The sequence below is a fragment of the Suricata suricatta genome, chromosome 6 (assembly GCF_006229205.1).
Source record: "Suricata suricatta isolate VVHF042 chromosome 6, meerkat_22Aug2017_6uvM2_HiC, whole genome shotgun sequence".
Lineage (NCBI taxonomy): Eukaryota > Metazoa > Chordata > Mammalia > Carnivora > Herpestidae > Suricata > Suricata suricatta.
Genome location: NC_043705.1, coordinates 27456442 through 27472487, shown reverse-complemented (window position 1 = coordinate 27472487; position 16046 = coordinate 27456442). Strand labels below are relative to the sequence as shown.

The window sequence follows — 16046 nt, the reverse complement described above, 5'->3', positions numbered from 1 at the left end:
ATAGGAGCCAAAGCAATTCACAGATTCAGGGAAATTTCTATCAAATTTCCAATGGCATTTTTTTTAATAAAAAGAGAAAATAACATTCAGAAAATGTGTATGGAACCGCAAAAGACTCTGAATTGCCAAAGCAATCCTGAGAAAGAGGAATAAAAGCTGGAGGTATTATGCTCCCTGATTTCAAACGCTATTACAAAGTGGGAGTAATGAAGACAGTATGGTACCAACAAAAAAACAGACACTCGGATCAATGGAATAGAACTGACAGCCAAGAAATCAACCCACACATGTATGGTCAATTAATTTATGGCATAGGAACCAAGAATATCCAATGGGAAAAAGTCTCTTCAACAAATGGGGTTGGGAAAACTGGCCACCTAAATAAAGAAAACTGAACCACTCTCTTAACACTACATGCAAAAATTAACTCAAAATGAATTAAAGGCTTGAAGGGAACACCATAAACAATAGGACTCCTAGAAGAAAACATAGGTGGTAGGCCCCTTGACCGAGTCTTAGTGATCCAAATATATATATACACACATATATATATATACACACATATATATGTATATATATATATATACACATATATATATATGGCCCCAAAAGCAAAGGCAAAAGAGAAAAAAATTAAATGGGAGTACACCAAACTAAAAAGCTTCTGCACAGCAAAGGGAACCATCAACAGAATAAATGAAAAGGCAACCTATGGAATGGGAGAAAATATTTGCAAATTGTATATTTCATAAGGGGTTAATTCCCAAAATGTATCAGTAAATTCATACAACTCAAGAGCAAAACAACAGTCGAATGAAACAATGGGCAGAGGACCTGAATGGACACTTTTCCAAGGAAGACATCCACATGGCCGACACACACATGAAAAGATGCTCAACATCATGAACCATCAGGGAAATCCATATCAAAACCACAATGAGGTACCACCGCACACCTACCAGGATGGCTACTGTCAAAAAAGGTAAGAAATAACGAGTGTTGGTGAGGATGTGGAGAAATGAAATTTCTCCTCGTGCACTGTAGTTGGGAATGTAAACTGGTGTAGCCACTATGGAAAACAGTATGGACATTTCTCATTAAAAATGGAACTACCATATGATCCAGTGATTCCCCTGTGGCTAATTATCTGAAGAAAATAAAAACGGTAGTTTGAAAAGATATACGTAACCCTGTGTTCATTGCAGCATTATTTACAATAGCCAAAATATGGAAACAACCTCGGCGTTCATCAGTGCATAAAGAAGATGTGGTGCGCGCACACACACACACATACACACACACACACACACACACACACACACACACACACAGGAATAAAAAGGAATGAAATTTTTCCATTGCAGCAACATGGATGGACCTAGAATCTATTACACTAAATGAAATAAGTTAGACAAAGACAACTACCATAAGATTTCCCATCTACATAGAATCTAAATAACAAAAAAAAAACCCAACAAGGTCATAGATACAGACGACAAACTGGTGGTTGTGAGAGGTGAAGGGTGGAAGTGAGCCTAAGTGACGGCTGTCAAAAGGTACACGCCTCCAGTTATAAAATAAGTATGTCATGGGGATATGATGTACGACATGATTACCATAGTTAATGCTGATTTACTGCAACGTCTGCAAGTTGCTAAGAGAGTAAATCTTAAAAGTTGTCATCACACACACAAATTTGGTAATCATGTATGTGACAGATGTTAACTAGACTTACTGTAATGATTTCACAATACAAATACTGAATCATGATGTTGTACACCTGAAACTAATATAATGTTGCAGGTCAATTATACCTTAATCATAAATAAATAAATAAATAAATAAATAAATATGGTTTTCATGACTCCCCCCCAAAAATAATAAACAAACTAGACATTAGTGGTTAAATATCAAAAAAGATGTAAAAAAAGTTTTTATTTTTTATTTAAAAATTTTTATGTCTTTATTATTTTATTTTGATAGACAGAGAGAGAGAGAGTGGGGGAGGGGCAGAGAGAGAGGGAGACACAGAATCTGAAGCAGGCTCCAGGCTCTGAGCTGTCAGCACACGGCCCGACGCGGGGCTCGAACCCACGGACTATGAGATCATGACCTGAGCCAAAGTTGGAGGCTTAATCGACTGAGCAGCCCAGGTGCCCCCCAAAAAGAGATTTTAAAAACTGAGAAAATGGAAGCATGTTTCAGATAATATACATTTTAGGGTCCTGTTGGGAAGCATTTTAGTTAGACTGAGACTTTCTTGAGGAGTACCCAGGAGATAATCAATCACATTACAGTAAAATTGGGAAATGACTGATTCAGAAGGAATAGTTTTAAAAATGCAATCATTTGATCTACAGAGGTGAAAACTAACGTATAATGTCAGAAAAGCCTCGATGATTTTCTTCTGTTATATAATTTCTCTCTTAAAGAAATAACTGTACTTAGTTTCAAAAGACAACTTAAAAAAAATACTCTCTCAAGAAGCCCGTTAAAATAGGAATATATTGCCTGGTAGGTAGACCACATTAGCCAGCACCAGGTACTGACAGCGATGCACTAAGTCGCGCGCGCACACACACACACACACACACACACACACACACCAGGAAGCCGCTTCAAGGCTCTGTGGACTCAGAAGCCAGGTGAGTGTTCCCAGGGACTGACGGCTGGCTGGGCGGCAGGCAGTGAAGGTGGCGGAGGCCGGGCACACACGGCGCATCTGGCAAGGTTTTCCTGGGGCAGAGAGGAAACGTGACACACTTCAGGCTAGGGCGTGGGAAAGGAGGAGTTTGGCAAATTGCAGCTGACCCTTGAACAAGGTGGGAGGTTAGGGGCGCCGACCCCATGCAGTTGAAAATCCCTGTGTAACTTCTGACTCCCCCTCAGACTTAACTACTGATAACCTACCGTTGACGTGAAGCCTTACAGGTAACATCATCAGTTGGTCAACACATATTTCCTGTGTTATATGTATTATAGACTATACTCCTGGGATAAAATCAGCTAGAGAAAAGAAAATGTTAATAAGAAAATCATAAAACACACTTACATGATTGCCTGTCAAAAACCTGCAAACCCATGGACCCACACACCTCAAAGCCGTGTTGTTCAAGGGTAAACTGTAAATGCTTCTCCTGGTTTATTAAGGCAGGGCCTTGACCCATTTGCGACCCATCTACCCACCTCCCTGGGAGAGCTGCGGAGGGTGGGAGGAGTAGAAGGGATGAGGTTTGGCAAAATTCTACTTGCTATTCTTTCTTTGCTAAAATGCACTCAAGGTGATATTCTCTACGGGATGATGCAAGTTTACCCTTTGGAATTACAGGGTTGAATTGCTAAAATGCTCTCTTCTATTCACGCCAGAGATACCAGAGATGCCTGGGGCCAGAGAGGGAATGTCTTTGTGTCTTTTCAGCTTGCTCTTGTGATTTCTGGCAGTGTCATGGGGGGCAAGCTGCCTTTTGGGACAATGACCCTTCAAATGTCAACAAGGCACTCTCCTTGGAGAGATTAGAGAGGAAGGAAGTCAGTGTGGGCACAGCATTTGGAACACCCTTTGCCAATACTGCTAAGGCTTCTGAATGCCCTTATTTAAACCATTAAACCATCAAAATTTTCTTAGTCACCCAGGTGTGCAAAATTCAACTATTTTTTCATCACATATCTGCTCTATTTGGTTCTGTATTTGGTCTCATCCCTTCCAGAGAGTGTTTCCTTAGCCATCGAAAGGAGCAATAACAGCACCCAACCCACAGAATGAGGACCGGATGAGGTAGTGTTTCTAGAAATCTGGAACCCAGGGGTCTGGTCTCTGTAGCCGCAATGCTTTATGACCTTTGGCATTTTGCATAACTTTCTTGGCTCATTTTTCTCAATGGCAAAATAGTACTGATAATTCAAGAGGATGCCGTTTCATTTCATTTCACTTTTTAAAGCTTGTGCTTATGATGTGTTTTCAAGCTCCCTCTTGTTGTGGGAAATAAAAGCATTAAAATGAGAACCACAAAGGTAATGGCTCTAAAACCTCATTGAGTAAGAAATGACAACTAGGAGGGTATTAGACCGGACTCGGTGAGGCTTGCTCATTGCTCATTTGGATGCAGGCCACACCAGTTCAGCATGTAATAAGATGAGGCCCTTAAAAATTCATACTAAATCTCATCATTTCTGTCCATGTACAAATTCCATGCTGGCTTGGGGTAATTTCTGTGAAGTGACAGTGCCTTTCTCGTAATTTATGTTCTCTTTTCACTCTGTGGGGGCTGGACGCAGATGCCTGCAGGAGTGTGACTTTGATTAAGCCACTGCAGGTTCTCCCTGTGTGAGTGGCTCTGTGCCATTCCTGGCTGGCTGGTGCTTCCAAGCCCCACTGGGCAGAGGGCTGAAGGTGGAAAGTTCTCAAATGGCTCAGCCAGCATCCCCGGGAACCAAACAACGGAAGGGTGGCACCACGTTCCCTTAGCCAGAGGAAGCACTTCTGTATTCCTCCACAGGACACGCTGGACCTAAGCAAACTTGGGAAATTCAAAGGCTGATCCCTAGGGTCAGCGTAACAGGTCTCAAGGCTGCTGGAGAATCTCCTGATGTGGGAAGCATGGGGGAGAGATGGAAGGAGGTGTGTGTGTGTGTGTGTGTGTGTGTGTGTGTGTGTGTGCGTGCGTGTGTGTGCGCGCGTGTGCGTGCGCACGGCGCACATGAGGCAGGGATAGAAGGGTCTTCCATGGCTGAGAATCCATACTCCTTTTGGAACAGGTTGCCTGTACCTGTGATGGAACAAGGCATATGTCCCAGAAGACTTAAGTCCACAACGTCTTCTGGGAGCACCAGGGCTGGTTGGTTCTTTGACTTCCAGATGTTTTGTGGGCGGTGGGGAAGGCCTCTTCTGGCTTTGGAGTTAAGCCTCTCTGGGTGGCGTATCTGACTTTTAAGACATTGCTCTCTGATCTCCAATTTTAGGCCCATGAAAGGATGGTCTTCATCGGCTCACAGGTCTCTTCAAGTCCCTAGAGGACTCTGAGTGGTTAACTCTACGTCAGGCATCCCGCAGCAGAAATTGAGGACAGTGGTGAACATGATGGTGGTTCCGATTTCAAGATTTTACAAACCACTGATAGCTTCCCCTGTGCTAGCCAAGCTCTGTCCCAAGCCCTTGATATTTACTCTTCACCACATCTGTATGTGGTAGAGGTATTCATTTTATCCCTGTTTGACAGATGAGAAAAGTGAGTCACAGAAACGTCAGTCAACTTACCCAAAACAACACAGCTAATCAGTTGCAGGGCCAGGATTTCAACCCAGGAGGTCTGACTCTAGAGTTGATGCGTAAACTATGACAGTTTACTGCATTGGACCATGGAAGGGAGGTCTGCACAAAATGACAGTAATGTGTTCAGGGCTGTGGCATTAAGCACAGACGCGGTGAGAGCAGAGGAAATCACGTGTGGGAAGATGAGACAACCAGACATCACTTCCCAGAGGAGGTGAGGTGGAAGCCGAGATCGAAGGTAGAGCTCCTGTTTAGGCAAGGTGGATGGGCACAGGGGTTCGGGGCCAGAGAAAAGGAAATGAAAAAGTCTCATGGTGAGAGAGAGCATGACTTGTTTATATTTAAAGAATAGAAGGAATTCAGGGTGGCTGAATCACAGATTTCATGGCAGGAAACACTGAGAATGAGGTAGGAGAGGTTTATTCACCACTCAGCAAACATTCATTTAGCACCTGCTGTGGGTCAGGCACTGAGGTAAGACAACATGGACTGATACAAACAAGGTGATGCCCTCCCGGGGCTGATGGTCTAAAACCTGAAATGATACCTCCTCATGTCCCCTGTGAACAAACTTAAACTCAGAAAGAAGGCAAAAGTGAGTAGCGTGTTCTTTCAATATCAACTGACGCGCCGTGTAACAGACTCAAGCCAAGATTGCTTCAGTGTCTGGAGGACGGTGCCCGTGTTTGACGTTGCTATTTACCAGTAGTTATGAAATCCCTGTTGTGAAGTTAAATGCTCCATGTACGTATCCATCAGGTAGAAAAGATAACCTCGAAGGTGACAGTTTTACTGACCTAGAGCATGTTAACAAATTTTATGTGTCTCAGTGCGTTCCTTTTCTATTGTTGCCATAGCAAATAACTACCGACTCAGTGGCTTAAGATGACACCAATTTATCATTTTACAGCTTTAAAGGTCAGGAGTTCAAAGCAGGTCTCACCAGACTAAAATCGAGGCGTATGTAGACCACATTGCCTTCTGGAAGCTCAAGGGCAGGATCCTTTTCCTGCTCATTCCAGCTGCGGGAAGAATCCAGTCCTTCTCAGGTGTAGAACAGAGGCTAACCATAAAGCCAACCACTCGTAGCTTGCAGAGGCCTCTGTTTCTCAGGGCATCGCCCTCTTCCTCCATCTGCAAAGTCAGCAACAGGATTTCCTTCTCACAGCGCATCATCCTGACCTACATTTCTGTCACCCTCTCCCCCTTTTAACGACGTGTCATTAAACTGCGCCTCCTCAGATAAGCCAGGATTATCTCCCGTCTCAACATCCTTAGCCTCAATCACAGCTTCGAAATCTCTTTGGTCAGGTAAAATCATGTGAATGTGGATTCTGAGGGTCCGAGTGCTGACATCTTGGGGATACCACGTTTCAGCCTACCACATTGTAACGACTACCCGTATTTAAGAATGCCCTCCTTTTTGGATAAACGATGTAACCCTCGTTCCTCAACATGCAATTTTAAGTATCTTTACCAATCTTACGCTTTCCCTTATCGATGAGTCAGTAAATCTTTAACACGTTTATTCTATATTTGTAGGTTTTTAACTTTTTGAAAATTGTAATAATTATACTCATCAGTTCTGGAGGCTTCCCTGAGATTGCCAAGCAGTCTAACCCACCAGGGCCCATTTACCCATGATGCATGGGAAGGGGACCTCATGGGCTGCTCAGCCGAGCATGCTATTTTGGTTTCTGGGATGAACTACAAATGATAATAAACTCTATCTTATCTTCTCTAACTCTCTCTCTCTCTCTCTCTCTCTCTCTTAAATCTAATTCTATGTTGTTATTTTAATTTCTGGTCCTTGACCAACTTGAGTTCTGGTTCTGATTGGTGCATGGCCAGGATGTTGTTGGCCATTGGTGACTACAGTGACTGGGGCCCCGGTTTTACAGGCTGATCATTTGGTGACTTTTGGAATAGTGGCGTCTATTCTCTGTTGGAAAAGAAGCCAGTTGGTTAGTCTTTTCTGTTGGCTTGTCTGTTTGGCCCTTTGTGACCTCAGATCAATTAAGAAAATATTTTATTCTTCCTGGAATGAAGAACAGCCCTTTGAGGTCTGGAACAGTGAATTTTTGTATTTCGCTCTGTTCATGACCAGTGACTATGTTTCTAGAACTGAAGTTGCAAGGTCTCTGATGGTTTGTGTGTAACTAAGAAAAGGCTTTACTTTTCATTGAGTGTGGTCTATTTTCCTTTTCCTGAAGGGTTATTAATTAGATTACAATGTCTCAAATGAAATTAATTAATTGCTTTGTAGAGATTTTAAGCACTTAAATAAATTACATATATTCCCAGAATTCCCACAAATAAACTAAGCTTCTGATATTTTAAATAGATTAGCTTACCAAAATCCTTTCTTATAGAACATACTAGCTAAGAAGCATTTTTTTCTAGGAATCAAAATTCTAGTAATCAAGATGAATCCTTAAGCAAATCATACTGATTTAATCATATTGACTTAATGATAGGTATACATATTTTCTCTGGTTTTATCAGTATGAGGCATAATATAAGAATTATTAAAAGCATGGTTTGGTAGGTTTTTCATGAAAAATCAAGTTTATCTGAACTTCCAAAAATGTTTTGTTTGTTTGTGTGTTTGTTTTTGAGAGAGAGAAAGAGCGGGGGAGGGGGTGGAAAGAGAGTGAGAAAGAATCTTAAGGCGGCTCCAGGCCCAGCACAGAGCCTGACATGGGGCTGGATCCCATGACCTTGAGATCATGACCTGAGTCGAAATCAAGAGTCAGAAGCTTAACTGACTGAGCCACCCAGGCATCCATGAACCTCCTAAACCCTTTATGTTCATTTACTGGTTAGATAAGCTAATATTATACCTACATAATATTGAGGATTGTGAGGTACGTAAAAATTTTAACTACTTTGAAGGGTAATTCTAAAAACCTTTAAAAATTTTTTTTAAATGTTTATTTTTAAGAGAGAGAGACAGAGACAGAAACAAAGGCAGAGACAGAGCATGCTCAGGGAAGGGGCAGAAAGAGAGGGTGACACAGGCTCCAAAGCAGGCTCCAGGCTCTGAGCTGTCACCACAAGCCCAATGTGGGGCTTGAACCCACAAACCTCAAGATCATGACCTGAGCTGAAGTTGGACGTTTAACTGACTGAGCCACCCAGGCACCTCTAAAAACCCTTTTATATCAACAGCAACTGTGATTGTAGTGTGCCAGTTTGAACATAATTTCCAACACCTGTAGTTAACTTTAAAATCATATACTAATGTTAAATTGAGTAAGTTAATGAATAATTTTTGGATACCTAGGTAATTAAAAAAAATAGAATACAGAAATCTTCATTATTTAGTAGAGTCTAAATATATGAATATATCTATTTTTGCCTTCAATTTTTATGTTATAGAGTAGATATATCTTGAGGTGCTATTAATGGATGTGTTCCTTTTGCCACTTTGAGAAGACGTAAGAGGGATGTGGGTAGGCAAGAGGGTCGTATCACATGTTCTCATGAGCTTTCTGGATTCTGCTGATAGATGGTCCTCAAAAATCTACCCAGATTTCCTTTCTCTAAGATAAAATGGAGTTGCTTTAGTTAAAAGTGTTAATACAAATGATTAAGACTATATTCGGGGGGAGGGTAATGACAAAGAACTACCAGGTAAAGGTAAGAGGACATGTCCCTTAAGGGAAAGAAGGGCTACATTTGACTTAAAGCGTCTGTGTGTTGCTGAATGTGGAAAGCACAACACTCGAATACAGAAAGTTGTCGAAGGTTTATATAAATTGGATGTTAAGCACCTTGGCTTAGAATACCTGCAAATGATGAGTCTCAAGTAATCAAAGGAGTGTGCTTAAATTTTGGAAAAGTGCTCAGGGCTGATGGACTTATTCCTAAGGTAAGTTTAACAGAAGAGGTACCGGGAGCTGTGGAATCTTAATTTATTTAGATTAAATTAAGACTAGAATTTGATTTCTCTCTGTGAAAATGATAAATTGGTCTTAGAGCATGTAGCCTGCTTTTACAAGGGGGAGCACAAGGTTATCCACTACCTTCTGTGTTGTCTGTGTCAATAGCAAAGCTCCTAATTCTTACCAGAATAATGTTCTGTGCTCTGTGCTCATTTTACCATCATCCCCTTAATTCTTAAGGAGCTAAGGTTTCACAAAACTGTGTCACCTTCTTCTCTAATTACTTAAAATATTCTATTGCCACTTTGATTAATCGGTAACCAGGCTACTGATTCGATCTTAATCAAGCTGCCAAATTTCCTCTCTTAACTCTTGATTTTGCCATCACAGAATCAGACCATCATTTAGGGGAAAAAATGGTTATTTATTCTACCCCTAAACATCTCTGCGATGTCCCCAAGTTCCCATGGGAACTCACAACGATTTATTCTTTCATATTACATATTAAAAAATAGCTAAAAATAATTAGGATTGTTTTTGCAGGTTTCTTAATTAGCTCCACACTTTTGTGCAAGTTAAATGACAACAAATGAGGTGTCAAAGCAAAGAACAGTTGTGTACAGGTAAAATGTAATTGATACTAATGGGTCACAAAGTGTCTCCCTTACAGAAGGCAATGGGGAGTCCCAGAGATTTGTTAATGCTCTCATCGTCCATAATATGTTCTTGCCCAATAGGGAACATTAATTTTCAAGGAAACAGTTATGCCTTATATCCCAACAGAGAATTTAACTCTCCTCTATTCTGACATTATGATCTGCTGCACAAAATGACCCACAGATATATATAGTCTCATCTACAGGTGGTTTTCACTCTCCTCTGCCATGTTCCTGAAGGCCTGCAGGCTAGAAGCTGTATCTTTGATAAAGAAAAACTCACAGTCTTGAGGAAAGCACTGTCCTGGAAACCAATAACTATTGATGCATCAAAGACTGGGCTTCTGGTTACAAGCGCCAATGTGTAAAGATGACGTGCTCTAGACAACTGTCAGACTGTGTCAGGGGACTGGCCAGGACTTCCAAGATTCTGTTTCGTTCAGAAGCAGACCATCTTACTAAAGGAGCTGCTGACCTAAGATCCAGGGGAACAAATTTAACGGCATAGGACTGAATGAACCGATGAGAGAAAAACAGACTGGAATTTAAATGGCAGTTATTTACTTTGGAATACCTTAATTTTTTAATGTTCTCTTTATGATAATGTATACAAGGAAATCTTTATTTTTCCTTTTTAATTGATCTCACTGTAGGAGACTATATTTATTTAGTTTGAAAGAAAGAGGGACAGCAAGAGTGAGCACGAGCCAGGGAGGGGCAGAGAGAGAGGGAGAGAAAGAGTCCCAAGCAGAGCAGTGCAGAGCCCAATGCAGGGCTCAGTTCTACAAACTGTGAGATCATGACCTGAGCAGAAACCAAGAGTAGGACACTTACCAATTGAGCCACCCAGGTGGCCCTGAAAGAGGGCACTTTTGTAACGATATCTGCTTGTTGCTGCCACCTCTAAACTCAGAGATGAGGACGTTTACTGCGATGCTTTACTTTGTATAGCAATATAGTTATTTGCATCGGTTCAGTGAGGATTTGGCCTCCTTTTTACCAAGATATAATCTGACAAATCAGCTGTGCTATGAAGGCCAGATCTGGAGTGTCATGTTGAAAATGAACCTCACTTAATCAACGGTGACAAGTTCACCTTTACAAAGGTACACTTAACACGTGGCATCAATGTTTACAAAGCTCTCCCAGGAAACCTGGCCTGAAACGCCTTCTCTGCTGTCCAGGCGCCCAGCCTCCCAGAGGAAGAGAAATTCACTTCCTGGAGTGCCAGTGATCTTAATAAAATATGGGCAATTTAAAGAATTCACCAAGATTTACAAGGACATTATGTGAGATCTATCTGGTGAAGTTTCTTGGACCTTGGTTTCTTACCTTACAATAGAAGCCCAAATCATCAAGACTTTTACAAGTCCAACCTGAGATTCTTTAATAAGGTTTCCAGACACAGGTTAATTCTCTGGCCTTAGTGAGGCCTCCGCATCTCTGGCTTAAGAACATTAAATGGTTGAGTAACACCTCCAACTTCACCTTTGTAGACAATCAAGCTAAAACATAGTAAGACCAGCCTTTGGGATGGTCAAGAAAAGTCTCTGGATATTATTTATAATCAAAAACAGGGGGACAGTTAGAAAAATCTTTTAAAATTTGGGAAAAAAAGGCAAAGAGAGGGCAGTGTCTCTTTAATGTTATAATGGAGAATTGTTCGGAGGCTTGTTTGGGGATTTAATTAATTTTCCAGGGAAATACACCTGCATTTGGCTCTGCCATAGGGGATTAGACCCAGTGAAGTTACGTGTACCATGTAGATTTCTCTAAGGTGAAAAAGATCATTGTACACGTTAGGTTTCACTGCTCCATAGAATATTCCAGTTTTATGTCTGACTCAGTAAATTTATTTCAGAAAGCCTTTATCCAGTAGATGAGATCACCTTTGTTCTTCAAAATACTCTTTTTTTAAGAGAGAGAAAGAGAGAGAGAGCTGGAGAGAGACAGAGGGAGAGGGAGAGGCAGAGAGAGAATCCCAAGCAGGCTCCACACCCGGCGCTAAGCCTGATGTGGGGCTTGATCTCATGACCTCATGACTGAGCCGAAATCAAGAGCCAGATGCTCAATTAACTGAGCCCCTAGGCGTTTCTCTAAATGCTTTTTGAATTACCTTTATCTTCTTATTGGTTCCCTCATTATTTAGTTAATAACTTCTGACATATTCATTCTATATTATAAGAGAGTCATGCTTTTCATTGTGTGAAAATTATGACTGTAATGGAACACATTACCTCAGAAGACGGGGAATGGTGTGGGAACAGCTGCTCTTTCCTTCCTAGTTCCAGGAGGTGCCATCGCCCTGGCTTCTGACCGAGCGAGTCCTCCCCCTCTCGCTCTGTTCCCCTCCTCACTCGCCAGGAGCTGGGCAGTGGCGGTGGTCAACCTCTCTCTGAGCCTCTTGTTAACCGCCTCATGGTCCTAGGCCTGCATTACAATCCCTGTCTCACTTCTCTGGGTGTAAATCAGCTCTGACTCTAAGCTGTTCAGACACAGCTACGAAGGCACAGGGAGGGAGACTTCTTGCCATTATTATCCACTCCTGTCAGGGCTGTTTATTTATTTATCTATCCAATGATTTATTTATCCACCCACTGTTGATTTATTATTTATTATTCAGTATCCATTCATTCATTAAGTCCTTACAAACTAGTATCAGAACCACAGTGGGTCAGTTTATTAATATAATCAGGTGAACCCTTAAAAGCTGACATTTATGTGACTGCATATCATGGAATAACAGATAATACAAATACCCTTAGTGTGTGTGGACAAAGGCCGATGTTTTCATATGCAGCTGGTTTGTATAACAAATGCCAAACGTTCTGCAGTTGAGTGCATACATTTATTTCTTACCTTTGCAGAATCCAGTCTGTGATGGAGACATTCATTCAGGAACCCAGGCTATAAATTCTCTGTCATCTTCATTGTGTGGCTTCTTCCAAAGTTGCCCTGGATATTAGGTATTCAGCTGGCTGGAGAGAGACTTGAGGATTGGGTGAAAGGTTTTCATTAGCCAGGCTTGAAAAGGTATCTTCTACCCATACCCCCAGGACTCAGTGACAGAGTCACACTGACCTGCAAGGGAGACAGGGACACAGCCCAGTTGTGTTCTAGGTGGAGAGAGAAATGGTTTTCATAAATAGCTACCAAGTCCCTGCCACAGCTTCTAGAAGCCAGAACCCTGGAGTCCATTCAGCCCTCGCTGACGCTGACTTTGGAGGTCCCTAGAAGGGGGTCGTGAGGTCATGTCTGTTGAAAATCTCATTTCACCACTTGAGCTGCTAGCTCAGGAACAGCTGCTGTTAGAAAGTACAAGAGCGAAAGTGACTTAATTCTAATCTATAGACCCGGCGGGCAGACACAGTTCCTTCCCTTCTTCTCCTTTATCTTCACAGATAGGAAGTTTTCAGTGTTATTTCCAGAATTTCGTTCCGTAGGGACTGGGAAACAGGTGTCAGCCCTGGGGTGGGGACTGAGAGGATCCAGGAAAGCTTCTGGAAGGTAACTGAAGGATGCCATCATCTGGTAGAGGATTCAGCATATGGAAAGCACCTAGAACTACAGGGTTTCAGATAGTCTCTCCTTTCCCTATTCAGCATTCTCTTTTTGTTTGTGAGAGACAGACAGACAGACAGAGTGCGAGCAGGGGGAGGGCAGGGAGAGAGGGGGATGCAGAGTCAGAAGCAGGTTCCAGGCTCAGCACAGAGCCCATCACAGGGATCCACCTCACAAACTGAGATGATGACCTGAGCTGCAGTCGGACGCTTAACCGACGGAGCCACCCAGGCGCCCCACTGCCATTCCGCATTCTGAGCTTCAGAGAGCTTAAGCAGCTTTCCTGAAACACCAGACCAGTTCAAGGGAGAAGGTAAACAAAGCCAACTTCTGCCAAGCAGCGGTCCACCTACAGCGAAGGATTCATCTTAAAGGTTAATGTTAAATATAAGAGTGCCGAGTCAGCACATGTATGTGCCTATCTAGTTTTTCCCGAATCGAATTTTCAGGTTAACTCTATTTTAGCCAAATGGCCTTTTTACTTCAACCTGTGAGGCTGAAGGGTCTCCTAGCACGTACTGCTGGCTTGCCGGCCTTAATAAGCAGGGTTTCAAAACAGGCACATAGCACTGCCTTAATGTCGCTTCATAAGGACAATTATTATTCACAATTAGGGAAGGGGATGATGATTTCCAGTCACCTGGAGCTCAATCGTGGTGACCTGAATACATCGTGAGAACCTGTGTTCAGGTATTTTCTCCCTTTAACCACCTCTGAATTTCAGAACTCAGATCACAGTACAGAGTACCTAGTGTATTAGACAGAGTGTTTGTGTTGCTGCTCAGGGAGCCGTGGATGCGAGCACACCTTCACCTCTGCCACTTCCCCGCCCACACTGAGGGAAGAGGCCCAGACAGGTCTGTAAGAACATACCAAAAATAACAGAGTTCACTTTGTGCTTTGTTTTTGAATAGTAACCATCATGGGGCGCCTGGGTGGCTCAGTCGGTTAAGCCTCCGGCTTTGGCTCAGGTCATGATCTCGCAGTTTGTGGGTTTGAGGCCCACATCAAGTTCTGTGCTGACAGCTAGCTCAGAGCCTGGAGCCTGTCTTCGGATCCTGTGTCTCCCTCTCTCTCTATCCGTCCCCTGCTCACGCTCTCTCTCTCTCAAAAATAAATAAAACATAAAACAATTTAAAAAAAGAAATGAATAGTAACCATGAAACAAGACCCATGCTAATTCTGCTTCCCATACTGGTGTTTCATGATGGCCATGTACGGAAGCTTTAGGTCATAAATCCACTCAAGGACTGTATATACTGAATAAGGATAAACGCTTTTTTTTTCTTTTGGTTATCATCATTTCTCGCTATTTTATATTGCACTCTTTTTTTATGTTTATTTCTGAGAGAAAGAGTGCAAGTAGAGGAGGAGGAGAGAGAGAGGGAGACACAGAATCTGAAGCAGGCTCCAGGCTCTGAGCTGTCAGCACAGAGCCGGACGTGGGGCTCGAACACACAAACTGTGAGATCATGACCTGAGCTGAAGTTGATGCTTAACTGACTGAGCCACCCAGGTGACCCTACAGTGCTCTCTCCTTAAAATTATCTTATCATTTAGACTGTAGGGATACTTCCTTCTAGCCATGGAGACACTGAGGCCTGGACATTTGAGGCTATCTTTGCAAGGTCACAGATAGAACTGGCAGCAGCCCAATTCTCCTGACTCAAGCTCAACGTCTGTCTCTGTATTTGGAATAAGAATTTGCAAAAAGTCGTCCATTTTCAACTGAAACCTTAGAATGTGTCATCCCTCTTTCCCTGGTACTGTGACAATAATCATTTGTCAGGCAAAACCCCATGGCCACAGCATTACCTACTGGGATACTCCGATGGAATCTCCCCTTTGGACACAGGAAGGATGCCAGAAAACAGAGATCTGGTTGCCTTATTTGGACCAGGCAGCTCTGCTGGGCTGTACTGCTTTATTTTCACAGTGGTGTAAGAGATGTCTTCCTCTCCACCATACAGATGAGGAAATGGTGGCTCTGAATTACAATGTTTCTCCAGATCTTGAAACCGGCACAAGGAGAAACCAGACTGGAACCTGGCCTGTCTGGCCATATCCTAGAGGATGACTCCTCCTTCCCTTTCAAGACAACAGAAGATCCTATATATATAGCTCAGTTCCCATTATTCCTGGAGTCCAGGTTCCTCAAAGAGAGTGTCTCTCCCTCCCTGACCATGAGACTTCCCTGAGACAGAACGCTCCCCAAGGTGCCCCAAGTCCTTCTGCTGTCTAAACAAAGACATGGGTGGCTTTCAAGGGCCCAAGAAGGTGGAGGATGTTCACCCAAACCTGACATCAGTGTGCGTATCCTCATGAGAAAATGGCTTTGGAGAGACCAGTTAGTAACCAAGGATGCGTGTGAGTCTTCGAACGCACTCAGACCACTGCTGCTTTCAAAAAACATTTTGTGAAAATATTTTGCACATCCAGTTTTTAATATTCAAGGTAGCCTTTTGTCATGTTTACTTCTGATTTTTCTTTTTAAAAAATGTTTATTTATTTTGAGAAAGAGACAGAGAGAATGCACAATCAGAAGAGGGGGAGAGAGAAGGTGAGGATGTGGAGAGACAGGCACCCTCCTACACTGTTGGTGGGAATGCAAACTGGTGCAGCCGCTCTAGAAAACAGTGTGGAGGTTCCTCTAAAAACTATCCATAGAACTCC

At 42.5% G+C, this 16046-nt stretch overlaps 1 long non-coding RNA gene across 1 annotated transcript in view; it reads right to left on the bottom strand.

The window, feature by feature from the left end:
• Positions 1-2153: 2153 nt before the first annotated feature.
• Positions 2154-16046, bottom strand: part of LOC115294548 — a 23891-nt gene continuing 9998 nt past the window's right edge. Inside the window, exons 2-3 of the long non-coding RNA XR_003909950.1 lie at positions 12672-12801; positions 2154-2736 (exon numbers count right to left, since the gene is read on the bottom strand). This is a non-coding gene — a long non-coding RNA (uncharacterized LOC115294548). The remainder of the gene's footprint in view (positions 2737-12671; positions 12802-16046) is intronic.